Source organism: Heliconius melpomene, chromosome 17 (assembly GCF_056956725.1).
Source record: "Heliconius melpomene rosina isolate 202511_hmr_F chromosome 17, ASM5695672v1, whole genome shotgun sequence".
Classification (NCBI taxonomy): Eukaryota; Metazoa; Arthropoda; class Insecta; order Lepidoptera; family Nymphalidae; genus Heliconius; species Heliconius melpomene.
The window spans coordinates 12,954,415-12,978,072 of record NC_140405.1 but is presented as its reverse complement, the minus strand read 5'-3'; positions in this window follow the sequence as shown (position 1 = coordinate 12,978,072).

Sequence of the window (23,658 nt, the reverse complement as noted above, 5' to 3'; positions counted from 1 at the left end):
ATAGATAGTCCTTCATAGGCTATAAATTTAGAATTTGAATTTATATACCAACAAAATTTTGTATTGTGTAACTTTACATCTTACTTATTTTACAAATCTCGTTGCATTTAATGTGATGTGTCAGAATTCTAAAGAAAATGGCGAATAGGTTATAAAATTGAACATAATACATGATGTAAGATAGCTTACAATGCTTGGTAAGTTCAATAAAAAAAATGTTATTACCATAATTTGTTATTTTTTTTCTGATTATTCAGTACAAATTGAGTAGACATCTATTTTAAGGTTATAGACACTTTGTTCACTCAAAAAGAACAATGTTTGCTTATATTGAGCTTAAATACTAATATATTACTACTTAAAGTTATCTTAAATAAACAATTTCCAGTGGTCGAATGTAACAAATCGTTAGGTATTATTGTAATAAATAAATAAATATTAAGTAAGCAAGGAGTATACCTATAATTTGAGATTTTTCTTAAATTCTTTTACTGTTGTATATGTCTATACTATTTGGCCAGTTATTATATAATTGAACACCCTCATACATAATATTAGCAGCTTTTGGCTTCCTTGTTTGAATTTTGTTTTTATATGTCATTGTATGTTTAAAAGGTTCAATTGTAAATTTTAGGATTGAATGCAGCTCAGCCCACATAATTTTCTTTATTAAGTTACATGTTGCATACATGTATAATTGTTTTATATTAAATAGCTTGGTTTCTTTATAAAGAGCTAATGTATTTGTAAAGAAATCGTAAATAATTAAGACTTACTAATTTATTTTGAGTAGCCTGGAGCGGCACTTCCGCGGCACAGCCCTATACTTCTATAAGATACTCTAAGTGAGATTTAACTAAAGAGTTATAAATGGTCATTGGAACTTCATGAGTTATACAGCCTACTGCCCAGCCCACCTCTAATTGATGAGACTTGATTTGCCATTATCAATAAATAGATCCATCCTAAATAAATTTTGTGGTGTGAGCGATATATCAATGTGTTATTTAAAGTCAAAGGTGTATAGGTAGGTATTTTATTATTTTTTGCAGAGAGAAGCTTAGCTTGCCTGTTTAGTATTTATGGTCAACAGATTGCTTTGACACCAGATATTGAGTTTAAACAGGTCAGTCTGCGCTTGCTGTAGCAAGTCAGGAAGGTTGTGTCTGAAATAGAACAAGCAGTTTTGGAACTTTGAATCCCAGATTTAAATTTGAATTTAATATTGACCAAACATAACTTTTTTCACTTTAAATTCATGGAGACTACTTTCATTACACATTTTGTATAATTTATTTATGGTCAATTCAATTGGAAGATAATGCATTCTTGTCTGTGCTAAACAGTAGTGGGATTCAATATATTTTAAGGAACTCAAAAAACTTAGAGCTAATTTTTTTACAACATATTTGTGGCTATGATGATCTCTACCACATTTTTTAACCTGTCCTCACACATGAACTGTTTTTGTGACATAGTTCTTGTTATCCTTAAGGATTGCTGAAAATGTATTTTGGCAAACTGGCACCAGGTTTAGTATTTAATTTGCAAATAAAATATTTTCTCTTCATTTTTGTATTGGTCAAGTTGTGGAATATTTTAAAATAAAAGCATCTTGATAAGCCTTACATTTTTGTAGATAAAAAGATTTGTGAAAGTTTTGTATGTCCCGTTGGTTTGACACATTCATTGCCAAGCTAAAATCTTAAACTTCCATAAGTGTCCAACATAAAAAATGAATTACATAATATTTTGTGTTTAATCCCTAGAGCTTTGTAACCGAGTGCAGTCCTGCAAAAGATGCTGCATGGTTTGGCTACTAGCCAAGCCAATGTTATTACATAAATTGCTATTTTTAATTTTAAATCTGTTGAAATATTTAAAGTGGAAACCATGGCCAGTTAAAAATTGGGTCAAATGAAATAGACCGGTCACCGGTTACATTTTAATTCACAACTTGTAATAAATACTAACACTATCATTTAAAACGAATCTTCCACATAGATTTTTATAGAATTGTTCAATTTGTAATTCGCTTAGGATCTGTAAATCTGTTTGCCAAATGTTAAAGGCCTCTTCCAACCTTTTCCACTCCCATTCATCATTTGCAACTCTGTGCCATGTTTTCCCTGCAACTTGTCTTATATCATACTACCATTGTCTTGGTGGTCTGGCCCTTTTCCTTTTGCCTTCTCTGGGGTACCATTGTGTTACTAATTTGCCCCACTTATCTTTGCCTCTGATTGTGTGTCCAGCGCATCTCTATTAAGTCTCTTGATGCTTAGGATAACATAATTTACCTTTGTTCTGCATCTGATGGTGTGGCTTAGCTTATCTGATTTCTTCTCTTCGGACTATGCACTCCTTTCCATTGCCAGTTGACAGGATATTTGTTATTGATTAAATTGATTAACCCATTAAAGGTCAAATATAAATTGTGAATATTTTTTTAAATTTTTGTTTATATAAAATATAACATATTAAAATAAAATTAAATATAACATATTAAAATAAGTGCAGAGGAAAACAAATCAAAAAAATTATGGAAAATTTGATTTTTCACGAAATATAGGGGTGTACTCAATTGAGTACACTGACCGCCTAAGTATGAAAATTTTCAGAACCTACTTCTTCAACACAAAGTGTTTTCAGGCACTTCTTACATTGCCAATTATTACTAGAAGTGTCTTGCTTATTCAAATTAAAACTACCATTGTTATAAGAATTGCCTTGAGTATATGAATTATTATTTTTAGAAATGTTTGTGTCAATAGTAAGAGCTGGTTTGAGGCTATCTATCGATACAGAAGTTTCCCTGTCACCTTTAATACAAAATGTTTCTTATGTCTACTTACAACTCTATATGGACGTTCATACGGCTAAAGAGATTTACGCATTATATAATTTCTTTAAAATACACTTAAGTATACATGAATATAAACTACCTGGAAGGAATAACGAATTCAATTACCATGACATTTTGGTCGTTAATTTACTTATATTGTCTCTGAGCTTTTATAAAAATCGAACCTGTATCTGTAATCGTATTGTCATAAAAATCTGGTAAGCGATTTGTCGTGCTATAAATTAATTCAGTTCGCTCACACCGCTGTCGCTTCTAGTCGCAGTTCTCAAACCCAATAATACAGTCGGTAATTCATCTATCCAATTCCTGTTGTTGCATTGTAAACGTGCCATCAAAGCCACTTTTAGTGCTCTGTGCCAAAGTTCAATTATGCCATTACTCTGAGGATGATAAGGTGTCGTGTGTATTTTATGTATGCCCAAATACTTCATTAACTTTGTAAACAAGTCACTCTCAAATTGTCAGGTTCTTGGTCGCTAGTAAGCTTCGTAGGACATCCAAAAGGAGGGATTCTAACTCAAATACTACTGTACCTACAGTCTCAGCGGTAATATTCAACTCAAGAATCGAATTGAAGAATTGAGAATTGTTATGGAGCGATATAGCTCACCATTGCAAGCATTTAATTTGACACTTCCGCCATTCAACATCTTCACGGTGGAGGTGTCAGTAGTGTGTTAGACAGAAAGTCAGGAATTTTGATAATTATCCACGCCGTCGACTATAATAGGAGATGGTGAGGGGATTTTTCTGACATTTTCTTTAACTATTGTTTTATTTTTAGGCGATGCATTCAATTACATTTTTTTCCTGGTCTTTACTCTTATCCACTCAGTTTCTCTCGCAAGTTCTTATTCATCAGTCTCATACTCAATCTGTTGTGGCGCAGTATCCATATTTGATGTTGATGGAGCTTGGGTTGATTTTCTGCAACACATTTTAGCTGTTGCAATTTCTATTTGTTTTTTAAGATCTTCTACTTGGTCTTGCAGATTTATCCGCTCTTCCTTTTCCTGTCGGTGGCAACATTGTACCTCTTTACGCCGGGTATATAAATTATGTTCCAATTTCGTTTTTAAAAATATTCTATCTTTCGACGGTTTATTCATTGTTTAGGCTAGTAATAACTTTACAACACTAATATTACAAAATACAATCTTATTTATTAAAAATCTAAATAACTATAAAGTGAAGTTTAAATAACTAGAAACTTATATAAAATACCAACAACATTCGAAAACTTATAAAGGTACAGGGTGAGTCATATTGAACTTTCCGATTTCAATAAGGTGTGTATTAAAAACAAAGCGACATGCAGTAAAAATTATTTTATTGTTTGAAAGCACATAACATGCAGTTTTAATTTAGTTGGTTTTAAAAATGATATCCTGTAAATGTCTACCTCCATTGACCACACACTGCTGAAGCCTTTCCCGGAAGTTGTCCATTACTCGTCGAGTCATATTCAGCGGAATAGCATTGATTTCTTCCGTGATTGCAGCCTTCAGTTCATCGATGGTTCGGGGACGATGCGTGTACACCTTTTCCTTCAGGTAACCCCAGAGAAAGAAATCGCAGGGGGTTAAATCAGGTGATCTCGGCGGCCACCCAACGTCACCTCGCAAAGAAATGAGATGACCGGGAAACATTTGTCGCAGGATTTCCATTGAACGCCTGGATGTATGGGCTGTAGCACCATCTTGTTGGAACCAGATGTTATCGTTGTCATGATTCTGCGTTAATTCCTCCAATTTCGGTTTCAGAAAAGTTTCAAGCATGTCGCAATACCGAGCAGAGGTAACTGTGACGACTTGACCATCTTCTTCAAAAAAATAGGGACCCCACACACCAAACTCTGCAATAGCGCACCACACTGTCACTCGAGGGCTGTGAAGTGGTCGTTCGTGTAGGTTTCGTGGGTTATTCTCAGCCCAGTATCGAAAATTCTGTTTGTTGACAGTTCCGGCGAGGTGAAAATGTGCCTCATCACTGAAGATCAAAACAGCAGTGCGGGGGATCTGCTGAATGTCGCGGCATAAATTTGTTCGTGTGTCTAAGTCTCTAACTGTTAATTCTTGCACTACCTGAATCTTGTATGGGTGAAATTTAAGGTTCACACTAAAACTGCATGTCATGGCGCGTCTAATGACACCATCCCCACCCTTCTACTCCTTCCCTTCTTCGTGCAACGTCCTTCCAAAACCGGAAAGTTCAATATGACTCACCCTGTATTTACTCAGTGTTAATTGTGTGCCTTAACAACATTATTTGTTGTTTACATACGGGCCTTACGCAATGATTATCTACTCGTAGATCATCAACGCAGTCCGGCCGCCTCGACGGCTTTGTTGTGATACGTTAGCATTTTCAACAGTAGGTGCGACACGACTATTCTCAGTGAAAATCAAACGATTACTGAAATTTAAAGTATGATGTAGTCCTTTAAACTAATCCTTTTTGGCCTTTTCTAGTTGAATCTTTAATATTTCTATTTCTAATTCATTTAATTTTTTTTCAGACCTAAACCTTTGCACTTCAATTTTTTTTTTGGTAATAGGCAACTATTTTTTTTTAAATAAATTATTTTTAGCACTTCTGCTGATTGTATTTTTGATAAGGTGGTTCTTTATTGTTTTCATTTCCTTTTCCTATGTATGGATGGATTTTTCGTCGTCGATGGTCGTGTCGAAGTCGTGCGAAGTGTTCCCCTCCACACCTCACACTACACTACGCGTCTGTAGCATCCGTGGCTGGCGTGTCGTGACGCAGACGAACTAACAATTCTTTGGTAGAAGATCGCAACATATCATTGTCTTTTTGAATTGCGTTGACAATGTTGCTGCGAAGATCGCATTCATTCTTAAGCTTTTCATATTCACCACTCAAGTATGTAATAGACTGTTCAAAAGTTCCTATCTGCGTTCAAATTTCTACGAGTTGACAATTTAAGGCGTCTCGAAGTTCTTCGCATATAATCTCCCTTAGACTTTCCGATGAAATACATGTCCACTGTGTGGCACTCCGTGATACCTTTGATCGTTGTGTAATATTCTCAAAATCGGACTTTGATGCGGAGGAACCGGGTCTCACAGGCGTGTTTGAGTTATCGCCATTTTTAGGTTCATTACGACGACACGAGGGGCACACCCACTTTGCTTTCACTGCATTAGACAGATTAGAAATTTTTTAAGGTGTAATTTAAACACGCATATTGATATTTGTTCATACATCGACACCATTCCATAAAATCAAGGCATTCACAAGTTTTCTTGCAGTCAGCACAATAATCAGGTGCCATTTTGAAATTCTATAACTATTTTAAAAATACGAACAAAACAACGGTAATATAAAAAGCACTGCAGCGCTTAAGACAGCGGTGGGTATATTAAAGGTGTAATCGGATCTTCGCTGCTCAAGCGCTACTTCGCTGCATAAGCACGCTACGATCACTTCACTATGAGTTTGAATAAAAAACTGACTTCTTAAACTTTCTTTCATATAATTAAACTGATATTGTCATTTTTATTCACAAATTTATTGTTACACTGTAAGATTACAACAATTCCAAATGTCCTTTAATCACTTAGCTTTCTTAATTTTACTAAAAATATACTAAACTATAACGTGTGCAAGAACTAGTTTAGCGGAGCGCATAAATAGATGTTTTCACTTGAGCCGTACGACGCGTAATTTATAGCGCAAAAACAACACACTAACAAAACACCAACATTACAGAAAACAAATGACGCAATCGATTCGGTGAATAACTAACACACCTCTTCGAGGGTGTTATCCCAGTGTTCATCGCCTTCGAGCAAGTGAAGTGCTCCGCAAGCTGCTTGGAACGTAGTATACTCTACACCAGTGTTCCGCAAACTTTTTATGTTCAAGGTACACCTAGGAAAATTAAATTTTTTGGAGATACACCACAAATTAAAAATTAGTTTTTAAGTCATTAATCAACATTTACTATTAATAAAAAAAAATAGTATTTAATGCGAAACATGAGACTGTTTAATTGAGCATAGACGGTCTAAAGTTGGAGTAATCGCTGACAGGGCTGCTCTCATTTCTTCGTCGATCGTCCTGAGGCGTTCCCTTTTTTTGGTTTTTATTGTGGTAAGAGTCGAAAATCCTAATTCACTCAAATAGGTCGTTGCGAATGGCAAAAGTATTGCAATAGTATGCTTAGAAAGCAGAGGATATTTATTTTTCACACACAGCCAAAAATGTTCTTAATCTGTTTCAGAAAATTTTAATTTTAATGTGCGATCCGTTTATATTTCTATCAGTTCTTCCTGCTCATTTATTGGTAAGTGTCCGAAAGGAATGTTCTCAGAGAACGAATTTCGAACCCAGCCCATAGGTTGCAGATCACGCTTAGGGAAATAGAAATAGGAAATAGGGATTTAGCCTTTCCTGTCATAGCCGCTGCGCCATCTGAGCAAACACTTATACAGTTATGCCATTCCAAATTATGCTCATTGAAAAATTCGTCCGTTACTTTAAATATTTCTTCACCAGTTGTATGGTTAGGCAGTGGCAGACAAAATAAAAAGTCCTCTTTTAATTTATATCCATCAATGTATCTAACATTTGAGATGCGCGTGACCACTGATGTCAGTGGACTCATCAACTTGTAGGGCAAAAACTTCACTAACTCTGAATTTTTTAATCCACGTCGATTTAATGTCTTTGATTCTATTTGTATTTTTTCAGTAAATTTAACAGCTTCTTAGCTAATCATTATCTTGCCAATTTCTTTGCAGACAGGTAAAACTACAGTTTCAACAAGAGAGTGCGGCTTTTTAGCTTTAACCCTTTATAAGGCAGAAGGATTCAGAGGAATAAAATAACTTGCGCTAATATTTTTGGCATGTTTTTATTTATATAACAAAAATAAACTTAAAAGGAAAACACTAATTATTTCGGAAGTTTTGGAAAAATAGGTGGTAAAAATATTCCCACTGCCCATCAACAGACCCACATGCAAGCTATCTTGTGACATTATTTTCTGTGAAATTGTGCAAAACAAGGCGTAATGCAAAGAGGGACATTACACTTACTGCATTTTATTTTGCTACGCTTATCTTTGACCTTTGTGCTGCACAATTTACAGCGTCGGTAAGTCTCCAACTCTGCCGACATATGGTCACCTACGTTTACAAAGCGCAGTTCTTCAGGTACAGCATTTACACTTTTGATATACCTCTGGGCATGCTATGCGTGATTTCTTGCAGATGTATGCAGGCAAGCTTGATCTTCTTTTTCTGCTGCTATAGCCACCAATCAAACCTCTGGCAACAGCCACCCGAAATTCTAAGTTGGTAAGCTTTTCTACTCTCGATGTTAAGGAATATAAAATGAAAGAGTTTGTCAAACTTGCGTCTACCAAGAAGTAGAATATCCGCAACCACCAGCGTTTACTTCTCCTTCCGACGGCATAGATCCCCTTCACTTGGTCGAAACGGTCGACACCGCCCATTCTTTTGGTGTATTCTTTCACAACCCTAGGACAATGTACAGCCTCCCTGGTGCCATTTTTTTGCGTTCTTTGTACAGAAGTTACTTCTACTTTAGGATGAAATGCAGTTGTCAACAATAAAACCTCTTTAGTATCTTGCCACACAGTAAATGCCACATCTTGTTTAGTTCTCCACTTGAACTCACCTTTTTTCAACTTTAGGCTTTTGTTTCTGCCGTTTCTATTTGTGTTATTTTTTATTATATTAGGTAAAATTGCTCTGTTTCTTCTCACTGTTCCAGTGGCATAAATATTTTTTTCATACAAGTACTGCATGAGAGAAAAGTCGCAAAAAAAGTTATCGAATGTAACATGAGTCTTGAAATCTTCTTGTGATAATTTACTTGAGAATTTCTTTACGACTTTAGCCCCTAGACCCTCTTCTGTTCCTTGTCCTGTTTTGCCTGTATAAATTTCGTACATAGGGACACGTCAATGAGACACGACAGCTCAACGCAGACTGGTTTATTACTCACTACAGATTTACGATACAGAACACTTTTCCTCCTTTAATTTAGTAACATAAAAAATTATCTTAATTTTTCTCCTTTTCACACTTTTCCTCCTTTAATTAAAAAAAAATTAAACTAATTATATATTTAAACTAATTATACATTTAAACTAATTATATATTTAAACTAATTATATATATAATTATAAATTAAACTAATTATTTTATATTAATATTTTTATCTATATTATACTAATATTTTATCTAATAAAACCTTATATCTTATATCTTAAAAATAAATATCTAATAATATAAAAAAACTTATTTCTTTAATGCTCTTAACAATTCTTTACACCGTAAAGCAGCTTTTCGTTCCCGTCGGTTATTATCGGCGGGTGGCGTGGGCGGCGTGTTTAGCAAGGGCGATTGTGGCTCACTAGTTCTTACCTCCTCACTGGCGAAGGACTCATCTTCAACCATTAAATCTTCCTGGCTTTCTGAATCGGATACGTCTATAGTCCTACTCAATGAATGGCGCGATTTATTACTGTGTAATTGATTAATATGCCGTTTATGGATTTGCCCACTATTTGTTTCAATAGTATAAGAAACTGGCCCTGTTCGGTTTGCGACAACCCCCTCAGTCCATTTACGACCCGACTTACCATAATTACGTAACATGACCGGCTCGTCGCGCGCCAACACTCGTAGCGGACGGCCCGTGCTCTGCTCACGGCGTAACTGATCGCTGCGAATGCGTTCAGATACGTCGGGCCGTAGCAGATCAAGACGTCCGCGTAGTCGTCTACCTAAAAGAGCTACCGCTGGTTCCCTGCCCGTAGCACTTTGTTCCGTATTTCTATATGTAAATAGAAATCTGTTTAAAGCCGTACTATAATCCTCTCTGTCTAGTTGTGCCTTTCTTAAAACACGCTTAATCGAACGAACTGCATTCTCGGCGGCGCCGTTGCTTGACGGATTATACGGGGCTATTAATGTATGCTTTATACCGTTCCGTTTCAAATACTGCGCGAACTCTGACGATGAAAATGGTGGACCGTTGTCGCTCACTAGACGTTTTGGTAAACCGAAACGTGCAAATAACCGTCTTAAACTATCTATAACAATTGTAGCTGATGTCGTTGTTACTTTCTCCACCTCTATCCATTTCGAATGTGCGTCAATAACTACGAGAAAATACATATTACTGAACGGACCTAGGAAATCAATGTGCAGTCGCGACCAGGGCTCGGGAGGCCAGGGCCACGAATGCAGCGGGGCAGCGGGCGGGGCGGCCGACACCGCGCGGCACGACGCACACTCCCGCGCCACGCGCTCAATGTCCGCGTCTATATTTTCCCACCACACGTAATTACGCGCGATTTGTTTCATTTTCACAATCCCCATGTGACCGTCGTGTATTTCATTCAAAACTAATTCCCTCAAGGACTTAGGCACTACTATTCTAAACCCCCACACTAAACAACCCTGATCTACATGTAAATTATCCTTTCGATTATAATAAATATTTAAAATTTTATCAGTTAACCTCTCAGCTGGCCATCCGTACATCACAAAACCATAAATTTTACTTAATACCGGATCTTTAACCGTTTCACTTTTAATATCTTTAAAACTAATCGGAAAGTGTCCTTGTACATAATTTAAATAACTACATTCTCGGTCATTACCACTCGTTTGCCTACATGGCAAACTGAGAGGAAGACGGGAAAGAGCATCTGCGAAACAGTTTTTTGATGAATTTACGAACTCGATATCATAATCGTAGGCAGCCAACTTAACTGCGTACCGTTGTAGACGGCTGGCAGCGGTCACAGGTATTCCCTTCTTTTTACCGAAAATGTAACTTAACGGACGGTGATCGCTGCGCAAAGTAAAATGTCTACCATAAATATATTGGTGGTGTTTACTCACCCCGAATACTATTGCTAAAGCCTCTTTATCTAATTGAGAGTAACCCACTTCAGCCACATTGAGCGTCCTCGAAGCGCAACACACCGGTCTTTCAGTTCCATCTGCGTACCGCTGTGTAAGCACAGAGCCCACGCCATAAGAACTGCTGTCCACCGATAATATAAGTGGAAGGCTAGCATCATAATGAGCTAAGACAGGAGCACTACTTAAAATATTTTTTATTTTTATAAAAGCTGCCTTACACTTATCTGACCATTCCCATTTAATATTTTTTTTTAAAAGACAATAGAGTGGTTTGAGAATATCGCTCATGTTCATACAAAATTAGGCATAAAAAAAGTTTACAAGTCCCATAAAACTTTTAAGTTGAGTAATATTAATTGGAGGAGGTGCAGCTACAATTGCCTCAATTTTTTTTTTGTCGGTATGCAAACCAAACTTATCGATTTTATATCCTAAATAAGTGACACTGTCCCTGAAAAATTTACACTTAGAAAAGTTAATTCTTAAGCCGTTTTCACTAAGTCTTTGTAGTACTGCTTTTAAATTGGACAAATGCACTTCCTTATTTTTACCAGTAATACATATGTCATCCGCAAAAACTGCCGTTGACGGCAATCCACTCAATGTCTCCTCCATGATTTTTTGAAAATTTTCGGGAATACATTTTATTCCAAATGGAACCCTTTTATAAACAAAAGTGCCAACATGTGTTGTAATCGCCGTCATCGGCTGTGAGTCCTCATGCAAAATACATTGTTGAAAGGCGTTAGACAGGTCCAATTTAGTATACTGCTCACCTCCCCCTAAAACTGCAAATAGGTCCTCAATCCGTGGCAAAGGGTAATGATAATCCTTCAATAATGGGTTAATGGTTATTTTATAATCACCACACAACCTAATACTACCATTACTTTTAACCACCGGTACGATAGGGGTACCGTAGTCTGACCGTTCTACTTTAAAAATCACACCTTCCCTTTGCAACCGGTTGAGCTCCTCTTCTACAGGCTGCCGCAAAGCCAGAGGCAATGGCCGCGCTTTAACAAATACCGGTGTAACATCTTTTAAATACAATCTAAACTTAGATTTGAATGTCCCTAGCCCCTTAGCGAAAACATTCGGAAATTCATTACGTAACGATGTCGCCATCGAGTCCTCATACGATAAACTATGGCATTCTACTACAGCTAACTTTAAATCTTTAATCCAGGCGCGTCCCATCAGAGGGGGCCCGCCATTTTTAATAATATATAAATTAAGCTTCGCGTAATGATTACCGCAACAAACATTAACAACAATGTACCCGAGAGTCTCGATAACGTCACCCGTATATGATTTTACATTAAGAATTTTACTTTCAATTGGAATATTTGAGAAGTTCTCATCATAATAATGTTTAGAAATTATAGATATTTTACATCCCGTGTCAATTTCGAATTTACATTTAATATTTTCCACCATCAAATTAATATAGAACGGTCCGTCGCCGTCATTATTAATAACTAAATTATAAAAGTTACAATTATCATCCTCAGCATCGGACTCATTTAAAAAAAACTGATTTTTATAACCCTTCCTAACGGAAGTATTTTTACACACTATTTTTAAGTGGCCTTTTTCACCACACGCATCACAGTTGTAATGCTTAAAACGACACTTGCCTTCAGCATGACCGAATTTACCGCACCGCGAGCATGCACGTGCCGAGCGGCTGACGCTCGCGCCGCCGCCACCGCCGCCGCCACCGCCGCCGCCGCCGGTGCCACCACGTGCCCGCGGACCGGCTGCGCCCGCGCCGATCCGGTGCAAGCCGTCGTCATCGAGCGGAGGTGCGCTGGATTGCGCGCTAGCCGAGTTGCCTGAAGCTCTCGCCGTAACCGCGTGCCGCTCCGCCGCCTCGAGCGTCAATGCCAATTCCACCGCTCGCTTGTAGTCTAACTTACTCTCTGCGAAGATTCTTGATCGCATATCTTCATCGAACAGTCCCGAAACAAATTGATCCCTCAAACATACTTCTAAACAAGAACCAAAGTTGCACGTTTTCGCAAGATGTTTTAATGCTTGTAGGTATTCACGAATACTTTCACCTTGACTTGCACACGTTGGCGAAAAATGTGCCTCTCCGCGATCTCGGACCGTTCCGGTTCTAAATGTTCCTTCACTAACTTTACAAGGTCGCCGTAAGACTTTGTTTCAGGTATGCTGGGAGCACACAAGTCGCACATTAAATCGTAGCATTCCGCACCCACTACAGTTACCAACGTGGCAACTTCCAATGACTTATCTATGTTATTCAACATAATAAACTGATTCACTCGTCGAACATAAGCGTCCCAATTGCCATTTCCTAAATTATATGGTTCAACTCGTCCAATAGGCATTGTTATAAATTTCGAACTAACACGTGTAAGTAAATGACCTCGTCGCCACTGTTGTGTTTAGGGACACGTCAATGAGACACGACAGCTCAACGCAGACTGGTTTATTACTCACTACAGATTTACGATACAGAACAGTTATATAAGTACCCCGTGCTACTATCACAACAGCACCACACTTTATAGCCCCTTTTTATGGGCTTTAGCGGCATGTACTGCTTCAAACTAGACCTTCCTTTGAATAGTATCATGCTCTCATCGATACTTTGGGAAGAGGAATTAGAGGCAGTGTTTTGAAATGATTGACTAAGTAACGATAAAAGAGGACGAATTTTATATAATTTATCAAAATTTACATCTTCTCTACTTGGTTGTTGACTATTATCGTTCAAATGCAAAGCCTCTAAAATTTTTTTGAAGCGTTTTACTGGCATAACTTCAGCTATTTCATTCACACGAAATCCAGGATCCGATGACCAATATAAATCGATATGGAAGAATATGATAACCCATTATAATGAGAATGCCCAAAAAAGCACTAATTTCTTGTTTGTCAACAGGCTGCCAATTTTTAATATTTTGCTGCTCCGCATATAAGTTTGTCTGAGTAACAATCAAATCGAAGACTTCATCACTAAAAAACTTATTGAGATGCGCTACTGGACGTGCTCTCCTATTCAATAAGTACCGAGGTTTTATTGTCACCTTATCAAATTCATCGGCATCTGGCCTGGATGTCCAGATATTCTTCCCCCATGACTCATCTTCACATTCGGATTCATCAGTCAATTCTTGTTCTAAGGGTGATGATGATTGTACTATCAATGGCTCTTCTGGCTGCGAGCTATCGTATTGTGAACATAGTTCTATTGTAGATGTACCTAACTCTAAACTATTATTAGGGGTAGAATTCAAATGAGCAGGAGAATTTTGTAAAAGTTTACTTGAATCATCATCTGATTCAAGTAACCGTTGAATTGTATTCACGTTGAACTCTTCTGCCTCATCAGACTCAAAGCCGTCTTCTGAGCCATCATCGGGAATGCCAAAAATGTGCTCCAATGTCTTTTCAATATCATTTTCATTCAAATAGCGCGACATTTTCATGAAAATCTGAGAAAAGAAGGAACTAGTTCAACAAGTGTACATAACACGCCACGGGCAGCGGGAATATTTTTCCCACCAAGTAAAAAGTCCTCTCACATCTAAATACGATAGTAACTTCTAAGGTATAGCAAACAACTTGAAGAATAAACATAAATACATAATAAAAAAACAGATTCTTACCTCTTTTCAAATAAAAAAAATGAAGATTCACGCAGTAACAAATATTCTTTCAAAATTGGCGCAATTTTTTGACAGCTAGTGGCGCCAAGAAAAAATATGTCACACAAACGTCTTTTTTTTTTTCTTAACAATAATAAGGCACACCTCCTTAGTTGCCAGTGCAACAAATTAATACTCCTTTGATAACTCACATAGAGATAAGCAAATTTTTTGTTGGTGGTAAATATATCGCCTCTGCCTTAAAAAGGGTTAACATGTTAGCGATGTAGCTTGCTTTTTGAGCTTCGTCTGATCCGGTCCGTCATTTTGGGCAGTGGCCCTAAAGGACGGACTTTTAACTACCCATCAGTAGATGGGTGTTCAGTAGTTAAGTCATATTATTTACTAGGCATCATTGAATTATTTCCCTAAGTTTCTCCGCAAACAAGACATTTTGGGATAGGTCAAGGTTTGATGATATGTAAAACCGTAACTTATGTAGCTTTCGTCATATTTTCAATGAACAATTTTGGGTTTCTTTTTCATTGACTCTTTTTCTTCTTCACTACTTTCACTTGACAAACTTACACTAAGTTTAATGAATTTATCAATTACTTTAATATTTATTTTACGCTTAGAATAATAAGCATAACAATAAGCGACGATTCTCTTGTATAATAAAATTAATATATATAGTACTAGCTGTTGCCCGCTACTTCGTCCGCGTAAATATCGGGTTAAATGTGTTTTTTGCCAAAATTCGTTTTTATTCATCAACATAGAGTCCCCTTTTAGAGAGATACAATCATTCCAACGCTTTTCCAATATTTCAATACCGCCTTTGTAGAACGATTTTTCTTTGCCTTCAAAATAGGCTTCAGTTTCAGCGATGACTTCCTCATTTGAGCCAAATCTCGTACCACGGAGCATCCTTTTGAGATCTGCGAAGAGCCAGTAGTCGCTGGTGGCCAGATCTGGAGAATACGGTGGGTGCGGCAGCAATTCGTAGCCCAATTCAAGCGTTTTTGCCATCATTTTCATCGACTTGTGACACGGTGCATTGTCTTGGTGAAACAGCACTTTTTTCTTCTTCAAATGGTGCCGCTTTTCAGCGATTTCATCCTTTAAACGCTCCAACAAGGCTAATAATCGCTGTTGATGGTCTGATCCTTTTCGAGGATATCAACGAATATTATACCGTGAGCATCCCAAAATACAGAGGCCATAACCTTGCCAGCCGATGTTTGTGCCTTTGGATGCTTTGGGCGGCTTTCACCGGTTGCATGCCACTCAGCAGACTGCCGATTGGACTCCGGAGTGGTGGATCCATGTTTCATCCATTGTGATGTACCGACGCATAAACTCTATTACGCTTAAAAATTTCCAAACAAGCCTTTGAATCATCGATTCGTTGTTGTTTTTGCTCCGGTGTGAGCAAACGCGGCACTCATTTGGAAAACACCTTTTTCATACCCAAATGTTCGTGTATTATGGTGTGTACACTGCCTGCTGATATCTTTAGGATGTCAGCTATATCGAGCAACTTCACTTTGTATCAGTATCAGTATATAACAATTTTATGTTGGTAAATTTATTTTTCATGTACTGGGGCCCTACTCTTGACGGCAATATCCAACTATCAATCAAGAATAAATGTCATTTGGTACTCTTGAAAGCAAGTCCAGTAGCGTCGTCTGCCTGTCGATTGCTTTAACTAAAAATCGTTGTAAAAATTCGTTAGGATTGACAATTTTGTGATATTTGGTACTCTTGACGCGATTTTGACAGATATAATGACAGCTAAAATTGAAAAGGAATTGTGAATTTAGTCAACAGCTAAAGAGTAACTTGTTAGAGATTGACTTGTTATTTTTTGGAGAAAACAACAGTGAAATGGCACGTTTGGGTCTAATATATGGTTTATGGTATGGTTAAAAAATCATATAAAATTGCCCCGAGGCATCGCATGTTGAATGACGAAACGGTCACTAAAAGTCACTAAAAATAAAAATTATATTTAAATATTGGTTTGATAAAGTCTATTATTTTAAAGCGAAGTTTCATATGCTACTGCTATGCGAGTTATTGCAGCAGCCATATTTGTCATAGCAACAGCTATTTTTTCTAAAGAATTCGCTGTTTTAACTCAGCTTCAACACGCTTCTCTTCAATTGCACTCAGACGATCCATTTCCATGTCAAAGTGCCTTCTTAGATTTTGGCACCTTCTAGTCCTAATACTATCTGCTAGATAAGAAAACAAATACTTAAATATGTTATTTACTTATCCTGCTAGCACTCTAGAAATAATATATGTATTTACATAATTATGGAAAAAAATAGCTAACTTGCCTGGGTGGTATATGCTGCGAAATCTGAGATGTCTCAGCAAAAGGTGTTAAGTTGCCAGTACCTACAAAAGTTGATGGAGATCTAACCACAATCCCTTGAACTTGGCTACTTAAGTTCTGGGAAAGAAGAAAACAAATTGTTAGTAAATTTTATATCAACAAATGAAATATAAAATGGTAGGAAAAATATAGTTATGAAAGCACTTTACCATATTTTGGAATGGGTTGACCGATAGCCCTGGGTCACCTGTAGCAAATCTTTGCCCCCCCCCATCACAATTCATCTAAAGGCGAAAACTGCACAATGTTGTTTATTCCACCACCTGTGCGCCTGGCGGAATTTAGATGCGCAGCAATTTGCCTCTTAAGTGCACATTTTTTTTCAGCCCAGTACTATAAATAAGCCACGCCCATGCATCATGTTAACATGCTATTAGTTAAGAACCATTAGCCATCAAATCAGCTTCACACTGTATCCCACACACAGCAGGGTAGGCAAAGGGAACCTAGTGTTAAGACACTCTGGTCCCCACTTTCTGCTGAAATCTGAAGCTAAAACTCAACCCCACGCTTTGCCTCGACAACCAGAGCGAAGAAATGGAAATATAAATGTAAATAATTATTTTATATGCCTCGAGTGGGGATCAAACCCACAACCATCGCTTTACAGTCAAACCCTTGTGCCTCTGCGCCACAAAAAATAGTAATAATTCATTGTTCAATTATTTGTTAATGATTTTTATGCCAATTTTAAACAAATGTTTACTTTCGCCCATCTTCTCCCATTTTTATCGGCGCCACCCAAGGCATTCAAAGTTAGAGCCAATTCTTCCCATTTCTTTCTGTCTAACTTAGCATGAGCCGTCCTTATCAAGCCTTTAATTCGATTCCTGGATTTTTCTCCAAAATGTCGACCAAATGCTCGAGTTGGAGTTGTGTCGGACGGCTTGTCATTTCAAATTAAAACTTCTGAAAACATTAATAGGCATAAGTAATGTAAAATAACTTACAATTTATAAATGGAACTATTTATTATATAATACTTTAATGAAACAAAAGGCGTCTTACCTACAGCGCTCAAATGTTGAAAATAAACTTTATCCAGAAGTAAAAACTTTTAATTTCCGCGGTTTACATTTCAACTTAAGGAGATTTCAAAACATCGAAGGTCTCTTTGACAGATCACAGATAAAATTTGCATGTCCAACCAAGATTAATGTCAGTTTAAAAATGTTTTTTAATGTTTACGCGTATTTTCCATAAAATAAAATATAAATTTAAATTATAAATATTATTTTTGTTAAAAATGTACATATACGTAAAGTATTTGAAGGAGTAATGAGTGGTTATTACGTATCGCAGAGTTATCGGTATAAAGTGTACAACACTAACTGTCAGTTATAACGGCGTTACGATTGGTCAAGAAAATAGTAATCCAACATTGACAAAATTGGTTTCAAGAGTACCAAAACTACGTCGCCGCAGGATTGGATTGTCTAATGTTAGACGTCAATCTTGAATAGCGACTGTCGTCAAGAGTAAGGCCCCAGCTATGGGAACAATCTCAGGCCATCGTGTGAAGCGGTCAACAGCTGTTAAACAATATTTATAGCCTGATGAAGGTTCGTATATATCTTCTTCTACTGTCTTCGGTATATCTTCTTCTACAACTGGAATCTGACTGTAGGCTTTAAACTAAGTCAATAGTCGAAAAGATTGTACAGCCAGCAATAGCATGCGAAAAATCATGAATATGATGAACTCACCCTACGGGCATATTAACTCCATTGTGCTTGTATTACTTCTTAATTCTTCAGTTTTCCGACGTTTTGATCTGTCACTGCAGTCTACAACATTTTTTCGCGGTCTTCCTACAGAACCACTAGGGACACTTTGTCTTGCTTGGGATGAAAAATTAATACATGTATCGAACCACCTTCCATACTTTGTTTCAAATCGTTTGCTATTTCTTGAAACATTTTGCCACTTCTTTTTATATTGAGATATAAAGTAAAATAACTCTTGCTTTATTTCCTTTGGTAACTCATCTTCACAATATATAACTTCCTGAAGTTTTGTAATTAAACATTACAAACATTACAAACACAAAAAATAAATTAAAGAAATATATTAAATTAAATAAATTTATTAAAAAAACTAATAAACTTCTGAAATTAAAATTTCCAGCTAATATTTTTTTTAAAGTATGCTTCTTTCCATTCGGTGCTGACAAGTTTCTAAAGATTTTATGTTTTTCTTTGTACAACTCCATGTTTGACACCCGTAGGTCATGTTTGGTAGAATGCATGTATTAAATATTCTCTTCTTTCCTTCAATTGGTATTTCTGGGTTTTTCATTATGTCTTTTAGAGCCCAGTACCTCTTCCATCCTAAGTTTATTTTATTTTGAACTTCCTTTGTTGTAGTGTCTGTTGGAGATATTATTTGGCCTAGGTATGTATATTCGTTTACATATTTCAGTTGCGTAGCATTATCTGGTGTTATGGGGGTTTTAACGTAATTTTTCATTAGTTTTGTTTTACTAGAATTTATTGATAATCCTGCCTTTTCACTTTCGTGTATTAGTTGTTTAATCATAACCTGCAGAGTTCTGGATCACCACATATTAATATCTGCGAAATCTTAGATGATTCAGTAGAATTCCATGAACGTTTAAACCATATGTTATGAATTTTTTTGCTACAATTCTCATGGCATAGGGTAGGGCGGGGCTAGTTGAGCAATTTTTCACTTGAACGGATATAGCTCTTCAATGATAAATCTCAATGAGTTCTTAAGCGGCTTGATGGATTTGTAATTTATCCCTTATCAAAAGTGTCCATAGTAATTCTTTTGTAAGATGTCGAAGATAATAAGATGTTAAGAGCTACAGCCATTGATATGCAGGAAGTCAAGTATGCTCAATGTACCCCACTGGTGAGGTAAGTTGAGCAAGGGTATGGGGCAAATTGAGCACTAAGAATGTCTAACCAAAACATGGGTTCAATGTTGACTAGAGATGAAGTAAAATATGTGTTTGACAATCAGCTCTTTATTTATCGTCTTTTAGTGACAGAACAACAACACTTAAAGTAATTTTGAACAATTAAACAAAACTAGATTCAACAAAACATAAAGTATCTTAAGATTAACTTCAGCATTAGATTCAGTCTTTTTGTTTAGACTTGAATATCTTAAAAAAATATATTAATAAGATCTTAACAACTTAATCGTCGTTGTCACTGTTGCAATTGACACAAACGAAAGTAAGACCAGCACCTGGAACACAATTTGTATGTGCCCATTCCCTGCAAGCTTGACATTGGATCCAATTTTCTCCTGGTAAACTTTCAGCATAGCCTTCGCAACAAATCAGACAGGAATAATCATCGTCATCACTTTCCTCACTTGACTGGAGTATTTTTTTACAGACACCCTTCTTCCTTTTCTTATCCATGTTCTGCTTTGGCTTCTTAACTTTCTTTGTGGTTTTATTTTGCTGTTCTTCTAAAGCGTTTTTTTCGGGAGTGTCTGTTAGTATTGCAGCTTTTCTCTTTCTTCTGTTAGTTTTAGCTGCTTTTCTAGGGCCAGCCTTTGGGTATGGTCGTACAATTTCCGGGGAAAATGCTTGTTTTAGATCAAACGTCTCTTTTTCCCTGTTGCTCGGACCAGGTTCGGGTTCAGCTTGACTGGTGGAAGCAGAAGGATTGGGATTACATTCAGTGCTGGACATCACAGCTTGCTCTGGATCTTTTTCTGGCTCGATAGTTGTTTCTGCTTCAGGACGATCGGTTACAAATGATGGTGAAAACTCATCCTCGCCAAAAATGTTTTCATTATATGGGAAGATGCCTGTCTTTCGGAAACCGTTAACAATATTTATACTTGTCTGAGCAAACGGCAACGAATCAGCGACTATTTTGGGTATATCATAGATAGTAAGGGTTTTCCCCGGGTTGTTACGTAGCCATGCATCTTGAGCAGCAGCGCAATACTTTTTGAACGGTCCAAAGACTGACACATCCAACGGTTGTAATTTGTGGCTACAATGCGGTGGAAAGGACAACATTACAACTCCGTTTTCTTTGGCCAAAGTTAGTGTCTTCACGTTCAAGTGAGAGGAGTGATTATCCAGCACTAATAAAACAGGGCGCTCAATGGATGGTTTCACATATTTTATAAGATGTTGCATAAACTGATGAAATTCTTCGTCTGTAACCCATCCACTGGCATTTCCTGCTCCTATACATTCAGGGGGACCACCGTTAAGAAAGTGTGTCTTAAACTGTTTCCTCGGAAATACAAACATAGGAGGTACAGCATTTCCAAGAGCAGATACAGCAGTTACTACTGTAACGTTAGTCCCTCGTTCCCCAGAAGTCATTGCACCGACGTTCCGCTTACCCTTGGCAGCTACAATTTTATTTGGCTTCAGCACAGTGGATACTCCTGTCTCATCTACATTCCAAATGTCTGCTGCAGTAAATCCATGTCTATCCATTACAACCGCTAATTTCTCAAAAAAAACTTTAACATTCTGCGCATTAAATGATGTTGCCCTACCAAGGCTAGTGGGTTCTGGTTTTCGGATGGATAGCTCGGCATTTCGTTTTAAAAACATCGTAAGCCATTCTTTTCCGGCCATCTTATTTGCAGTCCAGCTGGGTGGAATTTCAATGCCAAATTTAGCAGCACATTCATAGGCAAGGCGACGGACGTCTTTTGGAGAATATCCATAGAAGATTGATGCCATTTGTAGCAAGTATTTTTTCAGAGAGTCTTCCTGTGTAGGAGAAAATACTTGCCTCGGTGTTGCATAGCCCATAGATGAATCACCACCTTCATTTAATTTTTTCAAAAATCTTGTTAAAGTCATCCGTTTGATGCCGAATTCTTTAGCAGCGGCATTAACACTTTTTTCTTCATCGTTGACAGCCTTTGCAGCATTTTTTAAATCTTCAGTAGTGTAAGAACATCTTGTAGTCTTCCTCTTGTAAGTCCGCATCCTAATAAACATAAAACATTCATTACTTTAGTTGAGTCGTGGGGTAAGTTGAGCAAATAGTTAAATAGCTCAACTAACCCCAACCCGGAATTTTGAAACAAAAGCGAGGTTATAAAAAAGTCTTAAGAATTATACTCAGAACAACTCCACATATCAAAAGTACAATAATTCTCAGAAAGATTAACACTTACCTGATTGAAAACAAATGACAATTGACTAATACAGACGAAAACTTGCGATAAACGACGTTTTTACTTTTTGGTCACAAAAAAAATAAAACGCACGAGCGCTTCAATCGCTCGTTCAGCCGCTACTAGCGATCGCGTGTTGATTACCCCTCCTGCGACTCCTTCTTTCCGCCATAAGATGTCTATGCGTAAGGTGAATAGTTTACGAGATATTTTGATTGCCCAACTTGCCCCTACCTTACCTTACCGCCCTACCTTACACCTATAAAAGTACCTAAATGCCAGTCGTGATCGATATATCGTTCATCCTTTAATTCACTCTCACATATGTAACATATAGAAGCTTCTTGTATTGTTTTGTTGTCTATTTCTGATAGAGGAAGAGGACATTTTTGAAAAGAATTAGCTCTACAAATAATTTCTATACCTTTACATAAACTTGTCAAAAATACGTTAGCACAATTTTCGCCGGTATAAGTAACATATTTAGAAAGCTTATTATCATATGAACATTTGACATAATAACCTAAGCTGTACTCATCGTGTCTTTGAACGTTGGTAGTGAAAGATTTAAAAGGATCATAGGAACATGAATCGATTGGACTGAGAAAAGATTCAAAATCTGCGTAAATCACAAAGGGTACTCTCTTTTTCTTTTCATAACCTTCAAATTTTATCTTATTCTCTACTTATCTAGATTTAAAAGGATCATAGGAACATGAATCGATTGGATTGAGAAAAGATTCAAAATCTGCGTAAATCACAAAGGGTACTCTCTTTTTCTTTTCATAACCTTCAAATTTTATCTTATCACTTGGTACATTTTCACCCCGCCAGTTTTTTTTACTTATATCTTTATTTAAGAAGATCGGTTCTGACATTTGTGCAATCATTTAATCTATGTCTATCGAGAGCTTCCTGACTGTTAAAATAAATAAGGCAGCCGTCACAAATGTAAATGGCATTATTTCGTGATGTAACCTGATGACTCACTAAACGATAATTTTTTTTTATATAGCAATAATGCCCATTACTTCCACTCGTTATGTAAAGTAAATTAATATGAATAGGTTTGAGACACTTTGTAAAATATAATGGACCAACCAGAGACTTAGACTTACTCAAAGCATTGTATTCCAGTCCATAAACGTTAACACTCAAATTATTCAACTTTTCGATTTTATGAATGTCTGTTAACTTCACAGGAAAAGGAACACCATCAAAATTTAACTTGTTTTCATATTTTGAATATGAAGTGACTCGATCTGAACTTTTATTTGCTGGGTACAATGCTGAGAGTAAAGCCCACTTAAAGCACTGAACGTCGCTATTTTTTACATTTATTACTGCCTTTTTGTTTCGTATGTCGTGAGGCAAATCAATGTATGAAGATCCGCGAAGTGGATTAAATTTATTCACATTCATATCCAAACTAAATATTTTCTGAATAGACCGACCGCTGTCTTTCTTTTCAAACTCAGTTATTTTGTTTGCAAATGGTTCATTTAAAGAATCGAGAAATTCATTTCGATTAACAGATTCGTTGATGACGACATTCGGAATTTGAAAATCAAAAATATTTGTCAATTCTTTACATTGTTGAATAAAATTAGCTTGGAGTATAAAATTAACTTTGAAGGTTTTCAAAGCTACTATACTCTCACTAACTAAAGTAAAAAGAGTATCTTTGAT